Genomic DNA, 15,281 nt, shown 5'->3' with positions numbered 1-15,281 from the left:
AAAAAAATATATCCTTTGCAAGTCATAAATGTGTAGACCTAGAAAAGCAACAAAGCACGAAATTGATTGGTTTGGGCTCTGAACCCCTAAAATATAAAGAAATAAAAATGTATTTTGAAAGAAAAGATGAAGAAATCTTTTGCTCCACCGACATCTGAATTTTTTCACTTTGAAAGTGGATAACTTAACAATTTACTCATGCATGCAATAAAGTTGCAGGTGGTGATTTAGAAACACAATTTACATAAGAATGTATTTTGTAAGAACATTATGGGATGTTATGATGGATTACTGGTGTCACCGGCTCATCCTTTCAACCCCTATAACTACTCTACCCATTGCCATCTCTTGCCATCTGCCGTTAATATTATCTACCCATTGCCATCTACTGCTGCGATTCCAAACTTATAACACTCTAGTTATGTACTTTTAGAACATGTGCACTAATTCCAATTATTATGAAAGAATGTTTACTTGTGAGGCATCAAAGAAGACAGGGGGTGGATGGAGGGATCCTCTGCAATATATTAGTCCCTGCCATTTACGAAAAATATGCCGAACTCCGTGTGTTCTTTCAAGTATGAGCTGGAAAAATTATATTATCAGTTTTCAAGTGAAAAATAAAACAAAGGAGTAAAAAATTAAAAAGGAATACAGATTGAGTCACAATAGGTTCACGCTCTTTTATTTCGTTGCTTTTTCTTCCACACGGGGAAGTCGCATATGGGTTAAGACGGGGAAGATGGTGTTATCTGCTAAATAATTTCTCGCGCAAAATTAGCCATTCAGAAAGTGATAGTGTTTATGTAATCGTTTACTCGCCACATAAAATACTACTAACTTATTCAACAAAAGTGATTCAACATTAAATGTCGCGTCAAGTTCAAGTGTTAGTTCACTAAATTGAGGGTCTGAACAATATGTCTTCAAATCCACCTTTAGGTTGTTTAATTGTAGCTTGTTAAAACTCTTACGTAATAGAGTAGTAGTTTGTCAAAATGAAATTAATGTACATATAAGAAGTGCAGTTGAAGATGAGAAACAATTGCAAATTTGTATATACATGTGAAGCTGAACAAATTTGCACCCCTTACGTTAATCGTGAAAGTGCTAACAATAGTGAAAAGTAACTGATCTGAGGTACTACTATGTGAAAACAAGTAAATTTATGTTTCTCGCGGATGGTACATTCTGTCCCTTACTATAACAACGAAATCGGTACGCATACCTTTCTACCACCTGGCGATTTAATTAAATATTTTAAAGGTTTTAAAAGCCAACATTCTAAGAAAATTGGAAAACGCAATTTTTATTTTTTTCTTATTTCTTCTTATTATTTTTTTCTTTGCAGTTCATACAAGACGCTATAGGAATATCGTAAACGTAATAAAAGTAGAAAAACTACGCCCCTTCACAGCTTGATATTTACGGCTATTATCCATATATCTCCAGAGTAGATGATCTCTGATATCTTATTCCGTAGCTCATTGGATCCGCATAGGATTTTACCACACGACCCGAGTTCGAACTTTCCTTGAGCTTTAATTTTATTTTTTCATTGATCGTAAAAAAGCTATAGAAAAAACACGATAAGAGTATAAAATGTGATTCGAAATTTTGTAATTTTCTTTCATTTATTATTATTATTATTATTATTATCATTATTATTATTATTATTATTATTATTATTATTATTATTATTATTATTATTATTATTATTATTATTATTACTAAAGATTTGATAGTTCAAGTATTCAAACATCTGAATATTTAAATATCTGAAGATTATAAAACGTGTGTCATTGACGATCAATCTCCACCAGAAATTCTAAAATAGATAATTATTTTCCCTCGGTGGATCCGATCCGAGGACCTTCAGATTACTGGTCGACCAGCTTAACCAGTGATCGACGAACACTAAGATATAAAAGATTTGTCTTTAGTGTGTTCAAGTTAAGTTTCTTTGCCTCCTTTTACATTTTCTACGTTATATTCTTCGTTTTGAAATGTCTTTCGTATATTTTTTATGATGATAAACCAATAACCTGTGACATAATTCATATTAATAATTTCATTTGTCCTCAAACCTTTGGTTCACAATTTTCTTTCTTCTTCACGCCAAACTACAGATATTGCAGATTTAATTCCCATACTCTGCATTTGGTTCAAATGTTGTAGCCATTGCCTGGTCAAGTACTTATGTTCGTCACGATACGTGCATGTGGCAGCTTCTTCTGTATGTGTCATTTCATTGCATTGCATGGGACGGATCTTTCCAATTGTACTCAAAAGTTAAAAAAGGTTACATAGCATTGTGTTTCCCCGATCCGCTCAATTAATGAAGTACCTATTTAAATTAGATATACCGCAAACCACTAGGTAAGTAGTTAATTACATGTGGAATATATGTTGGCTGTCTTTAATGTGCAAACGTCTGACAATAATGCTACTTTATTTATTCAAAAAATTAGATGTGGGGAATTTCCGTTATCACTGTGGAGAACAATTTTCAGGGTTGAATTTGTACAATGTTTATCATTCACTATCAAAAGATTTTTTTATGAATCGCATTGACTCAGTAGATGTGTTTTCTTCCTTGAAGGTAAAGATCTATTTTGATCCTGTTGGGTTGTAAGTGCTCGAAGCGATGCCTATTCTCCAGAAACAACCAGAGTTTATTCTGTACTTCTAGATTTAAATATCAAATTTAAGATTATAGTGCAAGAAAAACGAAGATAATATAATGTCGTGTTTTTAGCGTGAATGGCTTTTGTAGTTAAAACTTAAAAGTTAATGGAAACATAGTTTTGAATTACTGAAAACGAGTGCTATTCTTGTTAATTTTGAACTTGATACACTTCAACATACTAGTGGCATAGAATATACAAATAACGATACAAATATTAAGTTTGAAGATTAAATAAAAATCACAGAGGGTTGGAGAAAGTTTAAGTTGAGTAATCCTAGACAAGATTTTACATTACTGGTAACTTTCAAGATTGATACTCTGTCGGTAGTTCCTCAAGGATCTAATCCAGATCTCTTTTGTTTCTTCTTATTATTAATGATATTTCTCTGTGTATTAAAACTTCCCAAATTCTTTTAGCCCACAGTCTGAAATTATACTCCAAAGTTCAACTGTTGGCTGCGTGAAACTTCAATGCGATCTACAGAGAGTTCGAATATGGTGTAATAGTCCTGATTGTGTCTGTAAATCTCTATCTTTCACGATTAAATAAAATACAATTGACTTTACCTATACAATAAGCGTCACGTCCTTGTATACCCCAAATACTATCAAAGATCTAGGACATATCTGATTGCTAATTAACATTTGCTCCAACACGTTGACGCAATAACGACTAGTGCATATAGAAACTTAGGTTTAATTTATAGGATAGAGCAGGATTTCTACAAAGAATCACATTTATAAGGTTGTATCTTTCGTATGTGAAGTCAAAATTAGAATACTGTTATACTGTTTGGACTCCAAATGTCACCAAATAATCTGCTGTATCAGACAATATAGAATTTTTTTTTCAAAAAAATGCTTGCATACAAGAAAACTGGTATGTCCCCTTTGAAAACATAGTGACGAATTTTAGTTTTCAAACACTAGAAGAAAGAAATGGATTTTTGATCTGTTGTTCTTTTGTAAATTATTAAACAGTAAAATTGATTCTCCGGAATTACTGTGAAAACTATTACTACATGTCATAATAGGTTCAACTAGAACAGCTAATACTGGGACATTCTGTTTCAGAAAAGCAAGAACTAATATAGAACATAAGTTTCCTCAGTGCAGAGTGTGTGCGTCATATAAAAATAATTAGATTTCAGATGTATTTAGTATGTCCGAAAATAAGTTCAAAACAATTGTCATGCAACAACTTCTGCATAATTAAACGACGTATATTTGTGTATATATAATAATGTATGTATTATAGAGTATGTTAGATAATTATGTATACTACACTATAACCGGGCATTAAGCGTATTCTGTTGTCCTTATGAAATAAATATATAAATTTTACTTATCCGTGACCTTGAAATTCTCGCTCCGAGCGCTTACAACCCACGCGATGGCCCGGCCCGTGCTCTTTGTATTGTTCACATAACATCGTGTAAGTGAATTTATTTTGGTTTTACCGTTTTTAGCACTTCCTTCGTTGAATAAATCCTTTCATTCGGAGTGTTTCCCATCCATCCATTTTTTTTAATTTGCTCAGGGTGTGAAATCTTTGGGAATTCGAGGAATCCCATGCACTAAATTCCGTGTCACTTTTAACTTCCCTTTCCCTGTAATAAGTTACTGAGAATATGGATAGTGACACTATAGTTAGAAGGTGCACACTAGGTGAATGGAAAAGCGTCTACTTCTAGTGCGTGCGGTCCCTGATTCGATCCCCATCGAAGTAAGTTAGTGGTAGGACCATCGTGTCCGTGAGTTTTCGTACGGTACTCCAGTTCCCTCCTACACTGAATTCCACCAATTCTTCCATCACCATCCGCTTGGCAAAATCAACGCATCCTTTAGCATAAGCGGTATATCGTAGTACATTAAACTGAAAGATTTCATTTTATTTTAGTATTGTCAGAACTGTGCAAATTGGTAGCAGTCGTTTCAATATATTTTATTTCGTAATTAACATAGAAGAGATTAATAATTCCATGTTGTTTCATAACCATGGATGTTTAACTATGTGACCTATCCATGTCAAAGCATTCCCTCTCCCCTCTTTCTTCTTTCTCGCAACACACACACTCCTGCTGTCATGATTTTACCATTCAAAAATTTTACTTTTCCTTTTAGAGTAAATATCTCACCTAAAGAAACTAGCCGTTATGTTTGTTAACAATAACAAAGAAAGATTTAATCGAATAGAGGAGTGAACAGATTGGACTTACTTGTTGGTTTCTGTTAATACCAAGTTCAAATCTTGTGGTAGCTTCTTTCCTATACTAAAATGAATGTTCATATGGTGCAGTGTAGTTCATTCCAAAACGGCTGCTATTGCAGATTTCAAATGATATGCGGCACGGCCTTGAGTTTTCTTCACGCGGTGTCCAATTGACTTTGAGCGGTATTGACAATTCGCGACAAGCAGTCCTGCACGCTGACTTCTCGCGCTACTGCGATTCTTGTCAATACCAGAGGCGCCTATTAGAAATATTGTTTTTGTACATCAACTGCTCACTTTACGAAGTAGAGAAAAGAATTACAAACACATACGTGAAAACTACATGTCAACTGGTTGTTATGATACACGCTTTTAAAGGTTTCCATTAAAACAATTAGTAAAACGATCGATGAGTCCCGCGTCTAATTTTCAGTGCTGAGTTAAAAACCGGATTGTAGATGAATCAATAAGCTATTCATAAGAAAACAAATGCAGTTTATAACAGTCTGTTTATCTGACTTTGTATTTATATGGGTTAACACAGTAAAGGAAAAAAACTCGAAAAAATATCAAATCAGATATTATTACGCATTAAAATAATAGAGTTCATACGGTGTGCTCCCAGTTAAGGAAATGAGAATATAAAGCATATGGTTAATTTTAGTTGTTTTAATTAGGTACAGAAACCGTATTGATGATGTTTGATTTTTTAAATTTTCATATTTTTATAAACGTCCCTCCTTTGCATTAACTATTAAATAAGTTTATTAAACACATACCACTAATCTCATTTTGGAGTTGAAAATAGTTTGGAAAGACATGGCCCCCTTTCCCCCGTGGCTACATGCTTTTGGAATCTGATTCATTTATATATATATATAATATCCCTAACATCGTAAGAACAAAGTATGGGAAGTTCGTAATATCGTTTTGAAATTTACTTCGGGAAAAATCTTCCTTATTCAACAGAAAAAACGCAGTATGTTTTTTTTTTCTTCACGTTTCCCTACCTTACATATATGCGCCAACTTATTCCCTCTTTCCTCCTCCAGCAGGGATTCAAAAGCACCAGTCGTCTGAATGGTGTCGTAAACTATCATAACCATAAACAAACTCGATCATATGGACTTGCTTAGGAATCAGACGGATTGTTTTTGTGTGACCTAGATCAAGCCCAGGAATGTTATTTGTTATGAAAACCGAGAAGGAAACAAAGGTGCTAGTTGTGTTGGAACGTAACTTCTCTTCTAGCATAAAGAGAATCCATCAGTGTCAAGGTTACTTTCTTCCGTGGTAGTTCGTTTCTTCTCCAAAATTATAGTTGACAAGGTCTTTAAGCAACCCGAGTACAAGTGCGGAGCTTTCTTTTAAAACAAACAAAAATAAAAAAATAAAGTGCTACGAAATCAGTCTCGAAGAATTATTTTTGTGTTTACATTTTTTTAGCCCATGATAATAAATTTACAAGGCTCAGATTCCGACAATGACGAAATATTAACTGACATAGACGATAGTGAAAGTAGTGTTGAAGACGAGTGTTTAGCATATCCACTGGAAAAGTTAATAGGTAAGTAATTTAATTGCTATATATACTTCTAGGATGCACAGTCAAACTTTTTGACTTTGCTGGAATACTATATTTACATTGCGAATAATGTTGCCAATGTACGTGATATAATCTCAACTGGAGTAAGAGCTAGAAGGGAAAGGGTAGTCCATGATCCGGCAACACCGAGCGGAATATCGTGTACCATTGGCTATTGCCCGTGATGTTTTACATCTGAAATACAGAGTAGTGTTTCGTTGTTAATTCACAAAGTACAAAAATGTCACCTAGCTCCATTTAAATTTATTTTCATAAGTGTATATAACTCAAATCTTGTATCTGCATTGCAGTGAGACGTACGTGCTATTCCATATACTTTACCCGTTGTACAAAATCAGACGACATCTCGTATTGATTTCATACTAGTCATTACGTAATTAGTTCACACGATTTCATGCATTATTATATTTTGCTCAATGTCAAGGAAAACTAACGATTTCATATGTCTATTTCATCATTCTGCGTGACAGATTTGTGCTAAAGATAAAAGTTAATATCATGCCTTTCCAATCATACGTTATTATACGATACTACTAATACTAAAATAATGCACGTATCTCTTTTATAAAATAACAGACAAATTCTGACAAAAGCATATATTAACTAATAAATAATAGCGTTACAGTTTCGGCAAATTAACTTTGCCTTCATCAGACACATTTTGAAATACAATTTCTAAGATTACAGCTTATATACTTATTAAAGTGAGAGGAGGTATTCCATGAACCAATCATATTCGTCCTTTCCTTTAACAATTTTTAATTAATACAAATGCAACTTTTAATGATCAACTTTCACTTAAGAGCTAAGCTTTTAATTGGCACACCTGTGTATGAATAACTTTCACTTTTGAAAAACATAAACTTTTAATTGTCTATCCGTTGTTCAACACACCTGTTTTAATCTCTTCTTTCTTCTCTGTTTTATCCAATATCTTTCTCCATACCTCATGTATATTTAGTCCGCTATTCCAATTCATAAGTTTCTCTCTTCCTTCCTTTCTTATCCATTCTGCCTCTTTCCATTTTCTTATAATGCTTCTTTTCTCCTTTTCCAGCCCCTCTACGCCTTCCCAGTGTATTTCATGTCCTGTCTCCCTTACATGTTTATATATAGCGTTACTATCTCTTTTCAATCGAACGTCGTCCTTGTGCTGTTTAATCCTTTCTTGTAACCTCTTTCCTGTTTCTCCTACATAACTCATATCACATTCTTTGCATTTAATTCTATATACAACGCCTTCATCACTTATTTGAATCTCTGTTACCTTACCTTTTCCTCGTTCGCAATGCATCTAACATTCTTCTGCTACCTTTTCTGTACGTTCTTACTCTTCCTTTTCTCAATAAGTTTTTTTAAGACTTCCGTTTTTTCTCCTATGCTCTCTATCCCGAACCATCTTTTCTTTTCTTCTTCTCTATCTTCTCTCACTTCCTTCTGCCTTCTGCCCTCTTCTTTCTTGCTATTCTTCTTCAATATATTCTCACTATATCCATTCTGCATTAATAAACTGTGAAACTGTTCTATGTCTTCATTTCTCTTCTCGTCATCACTGTCTATCATTCTTATCCTTCTCTCCATGTTTCTAATAAAGTTCCTTTTAGTTCCTTCATCTACATCACTTCTTCTATGGCAATAAACACCTGCTGAACATTGTTTTCTATACCATGTTCAGCAGGAATAGCGGACTAAATATACATGAGGTATGGAGAAAGATATTGGATAAAACAGAGAAGAAAGAAGAGATTAAAACAGGTGTGTTGAACAACGGATAGACAATTAAAAGTTTATATTTTTCAAAAGTGAAAGTTATTCATACACAGGTGTGCCAATTAAAAGTTTAGCTCTTAAGTGAAAGTTGATCATTAAAAGTTGCATTTGTATTAATTAAAAATTATTAAAGGAAAGGACGAATATGATTGGTTCATGGAATACCTCCTCTCACTTTAATAAGTATATAAGCTGTAATCTTAGAAATTGTATTTCATAATGTGTCTGATGAAGGCAAAGTTAATTTGCCGAAACTGTAACGCTATTATTTATTAGTTAATATATGCTTTGGTCAGAATTTGTCTGTTATTTTATAAAAGAAGTTCCAAAGCTAGAATGAGTGGTATCTCTTTTAATAAGCTCTTTAATAATACTCTCTTTAATAACCTCTTCGCACGGAATTATCTAACTAACTAACTAACTAACTCTATAGCCTATCTAACCTGGAGGTTCAATGCCGCGTTCTGAGAAGTTCTCCACCAACTTGTGTCCCTAGCCAATTGGATCCAGGTTCTACTTTGTATTCCTATTTCTGCGAGATTCTAGGTCCTCTTATCTGCGCCTAGGTCTTCCTAATGGTAGGTTTTTGATTGTCTTCCAGTCAAGATTTTGAAAGCGTTCTAGTTTCTTCCATCCCGCCTACATGGCCTGACCACTGAACCTCCTAGACTTCATGACCCTAACAATGTTTCATAAATCGTATAAATTGTGTAGTTCCTCGTTGTGAAGTTTCCGCCATTTCCCATTCCCGTTCCTCTTCTTCTCAAATAATTTCAGTCTATGTTCTTCCCTCAGAGTAAGCGACCATGTTTCGCAAACATACAGAACGACAGGCAACGTTATTCTTTTATATATTTTAAGCTTCACATTTCTTGTCACAATACGTAACGACAAGAGATTTTGAAGTGAATAATAACAAAAATTCCCTGCATTTACTCTACATTTAATTTTTTCGTGAATATGATTTTATACAATTATCTAGAAGTACTAAATTTTGTACACGGACGGATCTTCATAAGATGTGATACGTTCTCTTAATTTTTGGCTCGCAAGCTGAATTTGTATGATGAAAGTATTGAAAATAGTAAATGCAGCGGATAAATACTAGGGATGAGAAAAACCGGTTTTAATTAAAATCAGAAACCGGGTTCGAGAAAACCCTAGATGCGAAAAACCGACATTTTGGTTTCATCTAAAAAACGGTTCGATTTTCACCGAAACTGGCTTCGTTGAAAACTGTTTTGAAAATCTCATAAAACTATTTTTGTGGAAACGGAATCGGAGAGCAACGAAGTACTATTCTGTTGAGAGATAGAGCCAGTTTTGGAGAAACCAATATCCGTTTCGGAGAAAACTTATTTCGGCAAGACACCGGATTTTAATACTTTAAAAATCCGGTTTCGATTTTTCTAGAAATGAAACCGAAAAACCGGTGTTTGTGCCCACCACTAATAAATACCTGTAGCGACGGATATTAATAGTGTTGTGTTGTATTTTAGCTTCCTATATAAGCTGTGATACTTAATGAGGTAAAAACCTACTGCTCAATAGAGAATCCGAATCATTAGTACAATCCTTAAAAGGTCTCCGAAGAAAAAGGTACACAGAATAACCATACGCCAATAAGAAGCTCCCGGTTGACATTAGTGTCAAATCCATAGTTTTTAGGGATGCTCCGATGAAAAGTAATATTTACTATGCTGTTAAAATCCTAGTTTATTCACAGTTGCATGGGTGAATTAAGAATACAATGTCAAAAATTATTTAGATTAGTGTCGGATCTTCGTTTAAGGGATAGCTGGATTTATTGGTGATAGTCTCGATTGCATTTAAGCACAAGTTTATTCAAGAAAGAACATGTCAGTTGGTCTTGGAACTGACAGAGGTCACGCCAAAGGAGTTGATCTTCGTAATTTTTTATTTCATTTATGTTGAAAGGGAAAGGATCTAAAATGTAGTTGTTTAGAACGTCAACATAGTCTGTAGAAATTAAAATTGTTCACAAAGCAATCTGAGAAGAACGAAAGTTTCTGCTCTCACCAATTTAGTAAGTCTATTTTAACTCACCTTCATATTGATCCCTCTCTTCCTTCACGGAAACGACGATATTTATAACCTCCCATTATTATGCATGGTGTGCCTTTTTTTGTAGTTGATATCTCGAAGTCCATACTGTCGTCTCAGTTTCAACAGATTACAATTATTCTCAGTATCCTCCAGTATATATCTTCATATCTGGTACTTAACAAGTACTAGAGACACAGCAATTGGTTCCTGATTGGTTACCGCCAGCCAATTCCGTGACAGCTACCCAAAGAGAACTACAAAAACGAACTTTTAATTAACGAGCTACTGCCAAGTGAAAGTCGTAAATTAAAAGTTCACTTTTGTAGTTCTCTTTTGGAAGCTGTCACGGAATTGGCTGCGCCTCCTGGCCCTAACCAATCAGGAACCACTTGCTGTCTCGCTATGTATTCTGTTAGATAAGTGAGCTAGTGTCTTTGATATTCCAAGAAAGTAAGGTAGTTGGAGTTACTTAGGTAATTTAATAAATAATTCGAAAAAACTACAAAATATATTGTATACTAAGATTAAAGAATGAATTGTCAATTTTGCATACCATTTTGTGCGCAAAAGCATTAAAATGATTATTTGTTTTCCTTCTTATCTGCATGGAATGATAAGCTGGAAGAAAGTGTGCGCAAAAGCATTGCAACCATTACAACTGATAACAGAAAGACTGCACCTGTCGGTACGGGTGTTGAAGTAGGTCAGGGTAGAGACACTGATAATACAAACTCATCCTGTTGGAGCGGTTATGATGCGCTAGACACAACATGGTTGCGTGTTTCGTCTCGTCACGTGAAAATGTCTCATTTTAGAGAGGCGAGAAAAAGCCTATGTTTCGTCTTGTGCAGTGGCGGATATAGTTCTGGACAGGTGGCCTAGACCCCTCACTAAAAAAAGATTGGCGAAAATAATTTAAGCTACTATTTATATAGTTTTGAAAATTTATAGCAACATCATGACATACTTATCATAGTCTAAATTCAGGCAGCCCCCAATTTTTACCTTCTAGATCCGCCACTGGTTTCGTGGCTATCCCGGTGTCATCTTGTGTTTCCAAGCCGACACAAATTGTTATCTAGTCTCCTTTCGTCTAATTTTCTTTCGTAAACCGCATAGTAAGAGAAGTAAAATTGGAAGCCATGCGGCTTCGAAATGTAACGAAGTGTACAAGTTAGAATTGATAATCGGACAACAGAGGACTACGGAATGTTTTCAAGACATTTAAAATGCGACTAGTCCAGACAAGGGCCTGTCACGTCTCGTCTCGGAAAACGAGACAAGACAGAGGCTTTGTCTCCTCTCGTCTCGAATTTGAAAAGCCTATATTGTCTCCACATACTGAATTAGAAGCCTCTCACCAGAGATGAAGTAGATCGTGGGCCGTGGGTCAACAGGACGTGACCCACTGCAACTCATCATGCGCTGTAACCCACCATAAACCAGCGACTCGCTATAACCTACATACACACTACGACCCACCGACACACTCTGCTTAGTGCATTGTATATATAGCACCCTCTGAAGAGTGGTGAATTTGTCTACATTTTACTTTCAGGACATTCATTTTCTTCTTCTTCTTCCTTTGCATTTGTTTCTATTTACTTACCTGAGATGAGTATTTCTAACAAGGACAAGGCAGACTTTGGCAAATGAACATAGGGGCCATCTTTCGCGATATAATAGTGCACATTTAAACTGGGAGAGCGCAATAGCCAGAGATAGACTAGAAAAAGCGTATTAAAGTTTCGACTCGCCGTATATACGGTACGACGCGTAAAATTATGAAGAAGCGTTGTGGGTGAGTGGGAAGCATTCACACGCCCGTGTAAAGGGTTCAGATTTCGGTTCTCGCTCGAGTCAACTTGTTTTTGCTTTTTACCAATAAAGTAGTCATTTAAAACTACAAGTAAAATATTAATTCACTATATGTTCATATATTCTAAACAATAGGAATTTTCAAATCAGTTGTAAAACTTTTCAATATTTTATGTGAACTAGATACAAAATATAACCTATTTCATAAATATGTTGATATCACCAGCTGTATTACGGTTACCACAGTCGTTGTGTCCGAACTTTCGTGTCTATATCTGTGGACAGTGTGCGAATTGCAAGGGGGATGAGGGGGAAATCCGCTAGGGAATACTGGATGAATGCTATAGCCAAAAAGGATTTCCGAATTATCCCTCTTGCAATTCGAACTCTGTCCACAGATATAGACAAGAATCGTCCAGAACATTTTTCATTTAACGACTTTACGAAGTCGGTTATATTTGTACCTAGTGGACATGAAACATTGAAAAGTTTTAAAACTGATTTAAAAATTCCTATTGGTTCATGCATTATAAACATATGGTGAATTAATATTTTACTTGTAGTTATAAATGACTATTGGTAAAAGTGAAAACAAGTTTACTCGAGCGGAAATCGAACTCACGATCCTCTTCGCGTGAATCGTGAATGCTCCACAATCCGCCACACAGGCACTTTGTAATTTTAGGCGTCGTATCAGATACACGGCGAGTCGAAACTTTAAGACGCATTTTCTAGGCTATTTCTGGTAATTCCACTCTCCCAGTTTGTAATATTAACACTTTAAATATGCACTACTTCCTCCGGAAAGTTTATTTAACAAAGTCTGCTTTGTCCTTATAAGATATAGTCACCACAGGTAAGTAAATAGAAACAAATGCAAAATAAGAAAAAAGAAAACAGAGACCCTAAAACTAAATTATAGACAAATTCACCACTGTTCGTTGGATGCTATATACAATGCACTAAGTAGTGTGTCGGTGGGTAGTAGTGAGTTTGTAGTTCATGGTGGGTCGCTGGTTTATGGTGGGTCACGGTGGGTGGTGGATTGCAGTGGGTCACATCGTGTTGACCCACGACTCACTAAACGACTTACACATCTTGGCCCACATGACACAAGACCCACTTCAATTCTGGTGAGAGGTTTCCAATTCAGCATGAGCGAAACAATATAAGCTTTTTAAATCCGATACGAGATAAGACAAAGCGTCTTTCACGTCTCGTTTTCCGAGGCGAGAAGTGACAATTCCTTGTCTGGACTCATCGCGTTTTTAATGTCTCGAAAGCATTCCACAGCCCTCTCTTGTCCGATTATCAATTCTAAATTGTAAATTTCGTTACATTTCGAAGTCGCATGGCATTTTACTTCTATTAGTATGAGGTTTACGAAAGAAAATTAGACGAACGGAGACGAGATAACAATTTGTCTCGTTTCAGAAACACGAGATGACACTGGGATAGCCATGAGACGAGACACAGGCTTCGTCTCGCATCGCTAAAATGAGTCTGTAGCAAATGAGGAGACGACAATTTAACATCAGGAGAAGAAATACGCAATCATGTGTCTAGTGCATCATAATCATTTCTTTTCTAAAGTTCTGTTTTCATTTCATTTTCAAATTATTTCTCGACGTCCGACATCGGATCATGTCCCATTGACCGTCACGGTTTAGGAAACTTTGGTGATAATGCTTACAATTATCACTTTGATGTTTTATAATTTGTATTCCACATTCTCATTATGTAAGCGTCTATTCGTCAACTCGTTGATTTAACTGGAAGCACTTCACTCTCAATTCCGGGAACATCTCTCTCTCTCTCTCTCTCTCTCTCTCTTTCCGTTTCAGAGGAGATGATAGTCAATCGGGCAAAATTGCATAGAAATTTTACGGCATTTCTGGCAAGATGGTCTCTGCAATAGGCACATTTCTGAAGAAGATACCCCTGATTAAATAAACTTGCTCCCTCGTTTTTATTGTTTCAATTCTCTAATAAGTTTCACCGAAATTTTAAACATTTTTTCACTTAACGTATTAAACGGATAATAATATATATACTCCTTGGAGCAATTCGAACCGAGATCATTTGGATTTCTAATCTATCGCCTTAACCACTAACAACCCAGATGAACGTTTAGTTGTTGGTATATATATTTCGCATTTGTATTTTACGTTCCCACTTCGGCAATTTCTATTTTCTTTTTCTCCACTTTCTCTGTATTGATTTAGTTCTCACATTCTAGATGGTTAGAGCGCAGGAATATAGTGGCTAAGACGCTAGATTGAAAATACAAAGGACGTAAGTTCAAATTCACTACAAGTATAATGATGCTTTAATAATGCATACAGCACGTGAGAGGTGGTAAAAGAGAACGTATTACCCGTTTGAGATGTTAAATGAAAACTTTGTAAAAATTCCACTGACATTTATTAGAAGAGTATTTAAATAATACAATGAAAATGAGGAAGCAAGTATATCTATTCAGGGATATGAATCAGAGGGAGGTTATCGATAATACGAAATTATTTTGAATTTCACACAGGTGAGTCTCTACAGTAGGCAAACTTCTTCAGAAATGTGCCTATTACAGAGACCATCATATTCCACCGATTGCGCTAGCCAAAGTTAGTTTAACAATAACAAATGGTGTAGTGTTTTTTTTTTCTTAGGACGATAAATTAAAAAGTGCATACTGCAGATAAACGAAGTGTTTCGAATGTCCTGGTAATTTCCTTGCCCTTTCCCAATTAACATGCGAAAATCGTCTCTATGATGATATAAGTGTTTGCGTCCTTTTTTTTAAGGATTGCTCTTTTAGTATGAGAAGTCACTCTTTAATTCTTCACGATTGCTTTGAAAATAAAATAACTTGAAAAGGATTTGAAGCTATATTGATTACCTGTATTACTCACAAGTTCAGCACTTCACACCTACGTTCATACAACATCATAATCCAAGTAGAGCCCTGATGTTTGGAACGAACCGGTAATGTTCCTGTAATGATATTTCCACCAAAGTGCATGCCGAAGTTAATTTATTCGTTGATCTGGAGACTATTTAGTGCCTATTAATAGACTAAATAACATATATACAATGGAGTAAAATTACAGAAATCATATCGT

This window comes from Thermobia domestica, chromosome 5 (genome assembly GCF_964235325.1).
Source record: "Thermobia domestica chromosome 5, izTheDome1.hap1.1, whole genome shotgun sequence".
In the NCBI taxonomy this organism is placed as follows: Eukaryota; Metazoa; Arthropoda; class Insecta; order Zygentoma; family Lepismatidae; genus Thermobia; species Thermobia domestica.
This window is presented reverse-complemented; position numbering follows the sequence as displayed.